Source organism: Pongo abelii, chromosome 16, assembly GCF_028885655.2.
Source record: "Pongo abelii isolate AG06213 chromosome 16, NHGRI_mPonAbe1-v2.0_pri, whole genome shotgun sequence".
NCBI classification, from domain to species: Eukaryota; Metazoa; Chordata; class Mammalia; order Primates; family Hominidae; genus Pongo; species Pongo abelii.
This window is the reverse complement of record NC_072001.2, coordinates 85,282,016-85,295,996: the sequence shown is the minus strand read 5'-3', so window position 1 is coordinate 85,295,996 and position 13,981 is coordinate 85,282,016. Positions and strand designations below refer to the sequence as shown.

At 43.3% G+C, this 13,981-nt stretch overlaps 1 long non-coding RNA gene across 2 annotated transcripts in view; it reads left to right on the top strand.

Moving 5' to 3' along the window:
• The window catches only part of LOC129050582 (uncharacterized), a 67,849-nt gene extending 62,828 nt beyond the window's left edge, over window positions 1–5,021 (top strand). Inside the window, exons 2-4 of one of the 2 annotated variants that reach the window (XR_008514261.1) lie at window positions 2,975–3,239; window positions 3,775–3,988; window positions 4,239–5,021. This is a non-coding gene — a long non-coding RNA (uncharacterized LOC129050582). Of the gene's footprint in view, window positions 1–2,974; window positions 3,240–3,774 lie in introns of both variants that reach the window. The other variant, XR_008514260.1, reaches the window with a different exon arrangement.
• Window positions 5,022–13,981: the final 8,960 nt, after the last annotated feature.

Sequence of the window (13,981 nt, the reverse complement as noted above, 5' to 3'; positions counted from 1 at the left end):
CCTCCACTCTTGTGTTTCCTCCCAAATGGGATTAGTCTTTAAAATATTATGTGTTATTATAAGCTAAAGGAAAATAAAAGAAAAATAATAATCTGTGATCTTCGGTGTTTCAATTTTCCTTTCTTTGTAAGACAAATTTAAAAAATATTCATCTTTACTGATTTTTTAGTCTTGCAATAAAGCAATACAAGTTCATTAGAGAAAATTTAGAAGTGATGAACAAGTGGAAGAAAATTATGTTTCTTTGTAATCTCACTATCATGATTACTGTGATCACACCAACTTGGGACATTAGTGGCTGGTTCTGATCCTCAGACTCAACCAGTCCTAAGACTTTTCACAGATTCAGTTGGAGTCAAATGAACTGTCCCCACATGAGGGGACAACAGGGCCTGCATGGCCTCACAGATGGCTGTTTATCACTCATGGTATGGGCATCTCCTTTCCTCTTGGGAGGAAAAGCTCCTTGGAGCCAAGAAAGAGTATCTGTTCATTTTTCTCCTAGACCCCAACACTTTGACATCTTTATATTGTTATCTTGTTTGCCTGTTATCCTGTTAACCACAACCCATGGAACTCAGATACATTGCCAATAAGGTCTTAAACCCATCCTAATCCAACATGTCTAAAACTGAACCTTTTACTTTTTTTTTCCCCAAGCATGTGTTTCTTCCATTGTTTCCTGTCCCACTTTGTGGATCTACCACCTATCCAGTTACACAAGTCAAAAAACTTGAAGTAATTCCTGACACTTTCCTTTGCCTCACTCCTGGCCCCATGCCATTTTGTGACCATCAGCTGTAAACTTTACTCCCTCATTTATCTCTCCAATGTAGATTGGATGTACCCACTTCTCTTCACTTCCATCATAAACCTGGTCATCATCTCTTATCCTAAAAATACAAAAGTTAGCTGGGTGTGGTGGCATGCACCTGTAGTGCCAGCTACTTGGGAGGCTGAGGCAGGAGAATCGCTTGAACCTGGGAGGCGGAGGTTGCAGTGAGCCGAGATTGAGCCACTGCACTCCAACCTGGCGACAGAGTGAGACTTGTCTCATACAAAAAAAAAAAGTTGAAATTCCAAAGCATGCCCTTTGCAGTCCTCCATAGTTTACCCCACTTCTTATTTCATACCATCCCCCCATTCCTTTTGTTGCATATTTTCCCCCCTCTCTGTGTGTAAAATATCTTTGAACTTTATTAGTGGTGTCTTTTTTATAACAAGTTTTAACTTTTAATAAGCTAAGTTAGTCTTATACTTTATGGATTCTGGATTTTATTTTTCTTCTCAAGAAGGCCTTCCTCATTCCAAGATTGTACAAATATTCCCTTATATTTTCTCTTATAGCTTTGGTTTTTATATTTGACTTTTTACTGTATCTTTAGTATGATGTATGGCGTCAGGTAAGGTTAGAATCCTTATGTTTTTCTGAATGGCATTTACTGACTATTTTGTCCCCAATCTCTAACCCCCTGTATTAGTCAGGGTTCTCTAGTAGGACAGAACTAATAGGATAGATATATATAAAAGGGAGTTTATTAAGGAGTATTGACTCACATAATCACAGGGTGAGGTCCCACAATAGGCTGTCTGCAAGCTGAGGTGCAAGGAAGCCAATCTGAGTCCCAAATCTGAAGAACTTGGAGTCCAGTGTTCCAGGACAGGAAGCATCCAACACGGGAGAAAGATGGAGGCTGGAAGACTCAGCCAGTCTAGTCCTTCCATATTCTTCTGCCTGCTTTTATTCTGGCCATGCTGGCAGCTGATTAGATTGTGCCCACCCAGATTGAGGGTGGATTTGCCTTTCCCAGTCCACTGACTCAAATGTTAATCTCCTTTGGCAACATCCTCACAGACACACCAAGGAACAATACTTTGCATCCTTTAATGCAATCGATTTGACACTCAATATTAACCATCACACCCCCTCTTTCTCTATGAAATATCATAAACTAAGTTCCTATATAGCTGCATTTCTGGATTAATAATTTTGCTCCACTGATCTCTTTTTTTTTCTTCTGACAAGAAAAGACACACATTACTATAATTTTGCAATATGTTTTGAATTCTAATAGTGTTAGTTCTGCCAAATTGTTCTTAATTTTTAAAATATTCTTCATTATTAGTGTATTTTTTCTTCACTATGAATTTTAGATTTCTATAGACTCAGAATTGTCAAACAGCCGTCAAATTCTGTGATAAATTCTGTGGTGGTTTTAATTGGGATTGAATTCAATTTATGGATTAATTTTGGAGATAAATTGTCATCTTTATAATAAGTTCTTTCTAGACAAGGACATGTCGTAATCATTTGTTTCTTCAGTAAAGATTTGTAATTTTCATGTGTCTTGCATTCTTCTAGTTTAATGTTATTTCTAGGTATATTTACATTTCTATTGCTTTTGAGGAGGCAATATTTTTTGTTATAGTTTCTATTTAATTATTCCTTGTATATTGGACAGATAAAAATTGTTTTGACTGTCATATGTCTGATGTATTACTGAACTTGCTTAGTAGTTTAATAGCTGTCTTTATCTGTTTCATGACACTCCAACAGAATACTGTAGACTGGGAAATATATACACAGAAAAGTGTTGGCTCACAATTCTGGAGACTCGGAAGTCCACCATTAAGGTGCTAGCAACATGTGAGAGGATTTTTGCTGCATCATCCTGTGTCAAAAGGCAGAAGGGCAAAAAGAGAGAGGCCACTCTGGAAAGCTCTTTCATTAAGACATTAAACCCACGCACAAGAGTGGAGCTTTCATGGCCTGATCACCTCTTAAAGGCCCTACCTCCCCAAACTGTTACATTGGCAATTAAATTTCAACATGAGTTTTGGAGGCAACAAACACTCAAACCACAGCAATAGCTTCTCTGTTGCCTTGTCTTGGACTTAGGCTAAACAGTCATATCATATGACGTTGTCTCCTCCTTTCCAATATTAATATCTTATTTCTTTTTTGTTTTATTAGAGGTTGGGGAGACTGGTAACTGGACACCTATTAAGAAGCAACAGCACTAAATTGATGGGCAGTAATGAATGGCTGAACTTGGTAGCCACTGATGTAGAAACAGAAGCAGCTGAATGACTGCCAGTGCTTGGAAGCTGATCCAGTGGACACAGGGGTTCTGAGAGGGAGAACTTTATTTGTAAGAAGAAAGAATGAATCCAGTTTCAGGCAGGTAGAGTTGATGGCCCCATGGGGCATTCAAGTGAAGGATCCAGCAGGTTGTCAGGTAATTACAGATTAGGATGAATCCTTATTTTAGACAAATAGCTGCTCCCTCTGAAGTCACTTGGATTTGCACCTCATTATACCAAGTGTAGGTTAGTATTGGGCAGGGCATCAGATCAAGTGGTGTAGGTGGGATGTGTGGGCAACCTCTTTGCTATTGAGAAGAAGGGTCTCTCAGCAAATAAGCGTATGGCAGATGTGCATGTCAGCCAAATCCCAAACTTGTCAGTTCCTGGGACAATGTCAGGATTCAGATTCTGGATCTGAGCTGGTCAGTGAGGATGATGATAAAGTTTTCAGACTGTGAATCTGTATTTCTTAATTACAAATATCCACGAATGTTCTAAAGCCAAATTTTTAAAAAAGACTATTTTTTCAAGTGTAGGATAGGATAATGGGTGGCAGTGGTGGAACAGGGGAAAAGGAGTAATTAACTAAGTCCCCAGTGCATTATAGGTCAAAACTTGAATATTGTGGAAAACTTGTCCGGTCCTCTCTGACACCAGTTAATGATTTGTCTCCACGTCTGTGTTTAGACCTTGGGCTGTCATCACCTCTGAAGTGGCTCCTGTAGATCAAAGAGAGAAACTGCACAGTCATGTCACTGCCTGTATCACCTGCACGAGGACCTCAGCACTGACTTCCAGGGTACCCGGCTGGGCTTCTGCACATCATTACCCAGATTAATGAGGACAGATGGGTTTTTGTATAATCAGCCTCACTTTGCTGCCAGTCTGATTTTGTCGCCAGGTGGAATATTTCAGTAATGAATAATTACAAATATAGCAACCAATTCTGAATTAGGGGGAGAAAACAATGACGGGGTGTTAAAGTGTGGAAATGAGAAGATCCTGCATTATTGTGCACTGGTTTTCCCTGAGGGTGGGCGAGCAGTTCAAGATATTAGGCTATGGTCCCAGTTACCTTAATAACAGTCACAAAGGGAAAAAATGAGGAACATCACCCTTACTTTCCCATAAAATCTCCCCCTCCTGGCCAGGCACGGTGGCTCATGCCTGTAATCCCAGCACTTTGGAAGGCTGAGGCGGGCGGATCAAGACGTCAGGAGATCAAGACCATCCTGGCTAACACGGTGAAACCCTGTCTCTACTAAAAATTTAGCTGGGCGTGGTGGCAGGCGCCTGTAGTCCCAGCTACTCGGGAGGCTGAGGCAGGAGAATGGCGTAAACCCGGGAGGTGGAGCTTGCAGTGAGCCAAGATCATGCCACTGCACTCCAGCCTGGGCAACAGAGCGAGACTCCGACTCAAAAAAAAAACCAACCAAGCAAACAAACAACAACAAAAAACCAACTCTCCCTCCTTTCACGGTTCTCAGCAACAGAAACTGCTCCTGTGGTTAAAAGACAACCACTCCAGGGTACCTACTGGGACTCATTCCTTATGAAAATAGGAGATATTCAAGATTTGGGCACATGAGGGGCTTACATTCCATCTGTTGAGACTAGGAAGAGGGATGCAGGGCTGGGCTGGGAAGAGAGAGATGTGAGGTGGAGGTGGGGAGGACTGCTTGCTCTGACGGTGGTGTGTGGGCATGTCTGGCTATGGCATGGGAGCTGAGCAGATTCCCCAGTGCTGACAGGGCTTGTTGTAAGAAATGAGGCAAAGAGTATCAAGAGATGCTACTGTATTTGCCAAAGTAAGTGATAATAGCACTTAACCTTATTTATACGTTTTCTGGTTGCTTGCAAGTCATCTCTTCTTAGGTTTCCTTTTTGCTGTACATTTGCCTAGTTGAAAATAAAAGGTGGCTTCTCCCCACACAAACAAATTCCTTCTGCTCATTGCATCTATAAAATTCACAATGCATTTATTTTTCTACCCTGCAATTTGTATGTGCTAATGTGTAAACATCTCTGAAATGGATGTTTCAGTGAAAAATGAACTGTGAAGGAAAACAGGATGAATCCCTTTCTGTAACTTTTTTAAAAAAGCTGTGTTTGAATGTTCATAGCAACATTATTCATAATAGTCCAAAGTGGAAACAACTCAAATGTTCATCAACTGATGAATGGATAAATAAAATGTGGTATATCTGCACTCTGGAATATTATTTGGAAATAAAAAGGAATGAAATACAGATACATACATACATGCATGAACCCCAAAACCATGTTAAGTGAAATAAGCCAGACACAAAAGGCTACATGTTATAGGATACCAACCATAGGCAAATCCATAGAGACAGAAAGCAGATTTGTGATTTCCAGGGGCTGAGGAGGGGAGGGGGGGAAATGAAGAGTGACTTCTTATGGAGTTTCTTTTTAGGGTGATGAAAATGTTCTAAAATTGATTGTGACATAGGTTGCACAACTCTGTGAATATCTTTTTAATTGTACGTCTTAAATCAGTGAATTGTATATGTGAATTATATCTCAATAAAACTGTTATATACACTGTGTGTGTGTGTGTGTTTTAAATCTTGGTACACGCATAATGTTTTTCCTAAGATATATAAAACATTGTAAACAGTTGTGACCTTTGGCAAAAAGGGGTAGCAGAGAAAGATTCATATTTTCCATTTTATACCCTTCTGTAGTGTTAAAGTTTTTAAACTACTTACTCATATTTCTTTTAATTGTAAATTGAAAATTAAAAATATCTACACCACTTCTCTTAGTGCTTGCTGCACATTATGATTTTTAGGAATCTTCTTTTTTCTAATTGTAAGTTTGTTCTCCCTCATCAGCTTGTAACATCCTTACAGACAAGGACTGTGCATGCACTTCATATAATGTCCTCATGGGCAGAAATAGTAGAGAGTGGTCACTTAGTGAATACACAGTCACTCTCAAATGGTGCTTCCTTGACTCAGAGATTTCACTGATAATCAAAGAAGGTGCTACCTACAGGAAAAGATTGGGGTTTTTATAATTGTCCAGAGCTAACATTTACTGAGTATATATTATGCCCCAGGCATTGTGCTAAAATGCACTTCACATATATCATCTGTTACAACAGCCCATCTGGTTATAAAATAACTATAGTAAGTGTCCACCAATGTGGCATCTTATTAACAAGACTCTGGAAGTTGATGGTCCCAGGAGTGGCTCAGTGGCTCAAAGGCACCTTGAAGGACCTTAATCCTTTTGGTCTTTCCATTCTGCTATCTTTGGTCCGTGGTTAGTGGCCTCATGGTTGCAAGGTGGTTGCAGAAGCTCCAGTATTATATTTCCACAGGACAGTAATCTGAGCAGGAGAGAAGTTGGGGAAGGACCAAGAGAAAAGCACTTTCCTTTTGAGAAGTTCTCACCATTGATTAGGGATGAACATCTTTCCTGGAAGGCCCTGGCATACTTCCCTTTATAGAATCATGTCACATGCCCTTCCCACTTGTGTGGGAAAAACTCTCTTAAACCATGTTTTTCTCCTGCTCTCACACAACCACAACAATCGTCAACACAGAAGAGGACTTCTGTGTCCAAAGGTGCAGGGTTTTTCCTCTCACACATCAAATAGCGGGCACCAGCTGGGTATCCTCCAATTCAATTCCAACACTATCTACCTGGACATAATATCAGATCCCAGAGCTTGAGGGCTCAGTCCCCAAGACTGTCCCCTGCTCACCTGACACCAGTCACAAGTGCAGGTCTCCAGAACTTCTGACCCATCAACTTCAACCTGGGGTTCCCAAGACCCTCTCTTTGTGTATTAGTCCATTCTCATGCTGCTATAAAGAACTGCCCAAGACTGGGTAATTTATAAAAGAAATAAGTTTAATTAACTCACAGTTCAGCATGGCTAGGGAGGCCTCAGAAAATTTACAATCATGGCAGAAGGCAAAGGAGAAGCAAGTACCTTCTTCAGAGGGTGGCAGGACAGAGTAAGTGCCAAATGAAGCGGGAAGTGTCTTATAAAACCATCAGATCTCATGAGAACACATTCGCTATCATGAGAACAGCATGGGTGCAACAGTCTCCATAATTCAATTATCTCCACCTGTTCCACCCTTGACACATGGGGATTATGGGGATTACAATTCAAGATGAGATTTGGGTGAGGACACAGAGCCTAATCATATTCTGCCCCTGGACCCTCCTAAATCTCATGTCCTCATATTTCAAAAGCAATCATGCCTCCCCATAAGTCCCCAAAGTCTTAATTCATTCCAGCATTAACCCAAAAGTCCAAGTCCAAAGTCTCATCTGAGACAAGGCAAGTCCCTTCTGAGAGCCTGTAAAATTGAAAGCAAGTTAGTTACTTCCTAGATACAATAGGGCTATAGGCATTGGGTAAATACACCCATTCCAATGGGAGAAATTGGCCAAAACAAAGGGGTAAAGGGCCCATGCAAGTCTGAAACACAATAGGGCAGTCATTAAACCTTAAAGTTCCAAAATGACTTCCTTTGATTCCATGTCTTAAATCCAGGTCATGCTGATGCAAGAGGTGGGCTCCCATGGCCTTGGGCAGCTCTGCCTCTGTGGCTTTGCAAGGTACAGCCCCCATCCCGGCTGCCTTCATGGGCTGGCATTGAGTGTCTGCAGCCTTTTCAGGTGCCTAGGGCAAGCTGTCTGTGGATCTACCATTATGAGGTGTGGAGGATGGTGGCCCTCTTCTCACAGCAGTGCCCTACTGCGGACGCTGTGTAGGGGCTCTGACCCCACATTTCCTTTCTGCACTGCCCTAGCCGAAGTTCTCCATGAGGGCTCCACCCCTGCAGAAAACTTCTGCCTGGACATCCAGGCACTTCCATACATCCTCTGAAATCTAGGCAGAGGTTCCCAAACCTCAATTCTTGATTTTTTTGCACCTGCAGGCCCAACACCACATGTAAACTGCCAAGGCTTGGGGCTTGTACCCTCTGAAGCAACAGCTTGAGCTATAGGTTGGCTTCTTTTAGCCATGGCTGGGACTAAAGCAACTGGGATGCAGGGCCTATAAACCATTTTTCCCTTCTAGGCCTCTGGGCCTCTGATGGGAGGGGCTGCTGTGAAGGTCTCTGACATGTCCTGGAGACATTTTCCCTATTGTCTCGGTGAGTAACATTTGGCATCTTGTTACTTATGCAAATTTCTGCAGCAGGCTTGAATTTCTCCCCCAGAAAATGCGTATTTCTTTTCTATTACATCATTAGGCTGCAAACTTTCCAAACTTTTTTTTTTTTTTGAGATGGAGTCTCACTCTGTCACCCAGGCTGGAGTGCAATGGCATGATCTCAGCTCACTGCAACCTCTGCCTCTTGGGTTTAAGCAATTCTCCCACCTCAGCCTTCCAAGTAGCTGGGGTTGTAGGCATGCACCATCATGCCCGACTAATTTTTGTGTTTTTGTAGAGATGGGGTTTCACCATGTTGGCCAGGCTGGTCTTGAACTCCTGACCTCAGGTGATCCACCCGCCTTGGCCTCCCAAACTCCTGGGATTACAGGCATAAGCCACCGTGCCCAGCCAAACTTCCCAAACGTTTATGTTCTGCTTCCTCTGAACGCTTTGCTGCTTAGAAATTTCTTCTGCCAGAAATCCTAAATCATCTCTCTCAAGTTTAAAGTTCCACAGATCTTTATGGCAGGGGCAAAATGTCACCAGTCTCTTTGCTAAAGCATAGCAAGAGTTACATTTGCTCCATTTCCCAAGAAGTTCCTTATCTCCATATCAGACTACCTCAGCCTGGACTTCATTGTTCATATCACTATCAGCATTTTGGTCAAAACTGTTCAACAAGTCTCTAGGAAGTTCCAAACTTTCCCATATCATTCTGCCTTCTTCTGAGCCCTCCAAACTGTTCCAACCTCTGCCTGTTACACAGATCCAAAGTCACTTCCACATTTTTGGGTGTCTTTATGGCAGTGCTCCACTACCTTGGTATTAGTCTGTTCTCACATTGCTGTAAGGACATACCCAAGACTGGGTAATTTACAAAGAAAAGAGGTTTAATTAACTCATAGTTCTACATGCCTGGGGAGGCCTCAGGAAACTTACAATCATGGTGGAAGGCACTTCTACACAAGGCAGCAGGAGAGAGAATGAGTACCAACAGGGGAAATGCCAGATGCTTATAAAACCATCAGATCTCCTGAGAACTCACTATCACAAGAACAGCATGGGGGAAACTGCTCCCATGATTCAATTACCTCCCACCAGGTCCCTCCCAAGACACACAGAGATTATTTGGATTACAATTCAAGATGAGATTTGGGTGGGGACACAGCCAAACCATGTCATTTGTGTACCACTAATTTGCTGGAGTGGCTCACAGAACTCAAGTAAACATGTCTAGTGGATTATTATAAGGAATGTTGCAAAGGATACAGGTGAAGAGATGCATAGGGTGAGCTATGGGGAAGTGTCATGGAGCTCCCATGCCCTCCCTGTGTGCACCATTCTCCTGGAAACTCCATGGGATTCGGAAGCTCTAGGAACCCAAACCTCTTGGGTTTTATGGAAGCTTCATGATGTCAGCATTCCTTACTCCAGGGTTTGGAGTGGGGACCTCCCTGGGGAAGGTCTTAAGACCCACAATCAGAAAGATGGGGGAAGATGAGAGTTTTGCCTTGGGGAAGGTGAAAGGAGGGCAGGAGATTCTATTTTCTGAGACTGAACACATTCAACATTATAACAAGAAACTATATCTAGGGTGATGGGAGTTAAAAGCCAGGAACTGTGGATGAAAACCAATTTATATCATAACACTTACTCGCACTCTGGCAACAGGTTCTGACAAAAGAGGAATGTAACTGGCTTTGGCTAGTGATGATCCACATCTTGTGGCTGGGCACAAAACGGATGTTCTGTTGTGAGGGATTAAGGACGTGAACCCCAGTTTCCACGTCAAATTACATAAGGTATGGTATTGTGATTACCTCATTTTATAAATGAGAAAACTGGTGAGAGGATAAGTCATTTTTTTCAAGGTCACAGTGTTGGTTAACCTTACCTGACAAGTTGACTGGTCTATGGGATGCCCAGATAGTTTATTGCACATTATTCCTGGGTGTGTCTCGAGGGTGTTTCCAGAAGAGATTAGCATTTGGATTGGTGGACTGAGTAAAAAGCAGATGGGACTCCTCTATGTGAATAGATATCATTCAATTGGTTGTGGGCCTGAATAGGACGAAAAGGCAGAGAAAAGTTGAATTTATTCCCTGCCTGACTACTGAGCCAGGACATTAACCTTCTTCAGCTCTCAGAGCTCCTGGTTCTCAGGTCTGAAGACCCAGACTGGAATCTACACCAGGGACTTTCTTTCTAGGCCTTGGAAACATACCACCACCCATCCTAAGTCTCCAGCTTGCAAAATGCTAAACTTCATCTGTCTGGACTACTGTAATAAAATACCATAAACTGGGCAGCTTAGATACAACAAAAATTTATTTCTCACAGTTCTGAAAGCTGGGAAGTCCAAGATCAAAGTGCTGGGAGATTTGGTGTCTGGTGAGGACTCACTTTCTGGCTCATAGATGGCACTTCTTGCTGTGTTCTCACATGGCAGATGGTATGAATGAGTTCCCTTAGGCCTCCTTTATGAGGGTTCCACCCTCATGACCTAATCATTTGCCAATGGCTCTATCTCCAGAAATTGATGTTTTGAAGCTGACACGTGCTAATGTTTGAGAACTACTGACTTAATCGAGCCCCTTTATTTTAGAGACTCAATGAAGGTCATTCAACTTGTAAGTAGAAAAGGTGGGATTGGAGACGGGCTTGGTGAGGAGGCCATCTGAACTCTGTGATAAATGTTTATATTATAGATTCTTCCTAGGAATGCACTTAGGAAGAGATTTTTCAGTTTTAATAGCATCAGATGCACACTGCTGGGGTCTGTTAGTATCCCCCAAAATTCATGTGCTGAAAGCTACTCCCCACTATGCTGGTGTTAAGAGGTGGGGCTTTTGGGAAGGCTCCACCTTCATGAATGAGATTAGGGCTCTTATAAAAGAGGCCCAGGGGAGCTTGTTTGCCCGTTCATCCATGTGACGATGCAGCAAAAAGATGCCTTCTATGAAGCAGAGAGTGAGCTCTCACCGGACACCAAATCTTCTAGTATCTTAATCTTGAATTTCCCAGAAATAAGCCACCCAGTCTATGGGAGTTTGTTATAGTAGCCCAAATGGGCTAAAATGCACACATCTCATCAAACAATTGTAATAATAAAAAACCAGTACTATATGCAGGCATTAGGTTTTGCTCCTCAAGCAACCCAACTAAATAGATGTTATTACCTCCGTTTTATAGATGCGGGAACTGAAGCTCAGAAAGGCAAAACAACTTTTCATGGTCTTCTACCTAATAAGTCGGAGAACCAAGATTCAAATTCTAAATGCGGGTCTGATTGAGGCCAAGCAGGTGAGCAGGCTCAATGGGATCCTCAGTGTTGGCCTGGCTTCCCCACAAGGAAGAGGCCACTGGCAGGGGTTCCTGTCCTCAGCCAGGCTTCTAGCCTGAAACTGGCTGAACAATGCAGAGTGAAGCTGGTCATAGGGCAGGGTTTCCTGAAGCTGTGCCTGCTGCATGAGGCTTCCTGCTGGCCCAGACTCACCTCTCCCTCCAAAGGGCACAGTGGCTATTTCTGGCCGTCCCAGCCTCTGGCTGGGTCTGTCTTCTTTAACCTTCCTGAGGCTCCAAAGGCCATTAGGAAGCTGGCTGAAGCTTCATGGCCCAATGACAGAACTAGGATCTTACTGGATGGAGGAGGCGAGAGAGTGAGTCTTTAGGTCCGTGAAATTGCTGCCAGCGTCTGGCCAGCTGTTGTCCATCAGCCAGAGAACTAACCAGAGCCTCCCTTGGGGCTGGTCCCTGGAGTGCCGTGGAGCAGAGGCTGAGCCAGTTCCTGGCTGGGGGCCAGAAGAAAATCAATACGAGTCGGCCTGCTCCAGCAGGGCCCCCCACACCTGGTGCTGGGAATGACTGATTGAAGGGACTTGTCATAGAATGATGGGAGGCCACAGCTGGAAGGGACTTGAGTGACCATATGGCCCAGTGGTTCGCAAACCCTTTAACACAGTGGAGATCTTTCTTCGAATGAAATTGCAGGCAGTAAAAACCAATACAAAAAACTGTTAGTAGCAGAACTCACTTAGATCCTGGGAACTCCTTGGGCCACTGGCGGTCTGTGAAGCAGCTTGGGCCATGCTCATCTCCTGGAACTCCCTGGTGGTAGAGATGGAAAACAGGACAGAGGACGAGATTCTGACCTGTGAGGTAGAGCCAGGGCCCAGAGCCCAGGCTCTGACTTCCAGTGGAGCCCAGAAGACTGAAGCCATTCAGGGACTGTATTAATCCAGTCTGGCCAGGAGAGCTGCTTGTCTGTCCTGAGATACCTAGGGGAAGCCCTGTCTGATTACTTTCAGATGCTGGGCAAAGGGAGGCCCTCCCTCCAGAAGGCTGCATCGTTAGAGGTTTGAGTCAAGACCCTGGAGGAAACTGCAAGCTCATGGAGCTGGGAGACCTGGGGTCAGCTTCGTCCTCCTATATAAAGGCTGAAAGTCAGGGACACTGAGGCAAGGGCTCCTTCCAGTTACGCCCCAGAAGAAGATAAAAGAAAAACTTCTTTGGGACTGGTTGGAATCTTGGGAGAAAGTGGAAGGATGGGTGGCCTCAAGCATATGGACTGGGTGCTCTTGTCCCATTCTGGGAAAGTGTCAAAGGAACTGAGTGTTTGTTCATGCCTCTAGGAGAGAAGAGAATTTAGCCTAAGGCAGTGCCACCCACAGGAAAGGAAAGCGGGACAGTGGAAACTCCTGGTTGGTAGGGACCGTGGTCCTTTAGGAATACTCTTCAGCAGTGCCTCACAGAGAAGAGCAGATTCCTAGTGGAGCCTATACTTCAGCCAGCACCTGAGCCCTGGACACCATTAGTGTTTAGGTTTTATTTATTCTCACCAGTCTCTGGGCTTCAGACACATTCTGGGCTTCATGTGGACCCCAGACTTACTGTACACCTGGGCTACTTCTCACTTCAGGTGCTTTCCCCAGAACTGTTTACTGGATTATTCTGATTATTCTCAAAGTTTTATCCATATCTTGGGTTTTATTCAAACCACCGACCTTTATTCAATGCCATAGACTTTATGTAGCTGAGAATTTGTTTACTTTCAGACTCAAGACTTTATCCTGTTCCTGCTTCATCAAGCTAAACTCAGAGTTAAGCCTGCCAACCCTCTTCCACCTTCACCAGGTGTCAGTTCTAGCCTGTTACTTGTCCAGTTCTCAGAGGCTGTAGTGTGGTAAACCTTATGTGTAAGTTTGGCTTACCGATATCCATCCTCATTTTAACTACTTAATCACAGGCTTTATCACAGGCACACCTAGTTCCACTCTTACCCAGTTGCCTCTAATGAACTAGTAGAGGGTAGTTAGTGTTCCAAGCATGAACACTGGAATCAGACAGCTTTGAGTTCTGCTTAATTTCTTCTGTGTGGCTTCGCATAAGTAACTTAACCTCTCTGAGCTTTGCTTCCAACATATGTAAATGAGATAATAAAGATAATGCATATAAAATGCATAGCACGTCGCCTAGCACATAGTAACCATGTAGTCAGTTCTGGCTGTTGATTTTAGTGTGAGCCTCACAATGAATAGCATGTAGAAATACAAGATTCAGGGCTAGAGCTGGACAGGTGATGAAGGGAAAAGTAAAAAGTTGGCTAACTTTAGAAAAAGGAAATAAGAATTTGCTCTTTTTTTTTTTCTCAGAAAAAGTTAAACATACAGTTAGAAACTTTCATGAACACTCATAGCTCAGCAGTTAGGAGACAAGTCTGATGTGATGGCAGAGACTCAGTGAAAG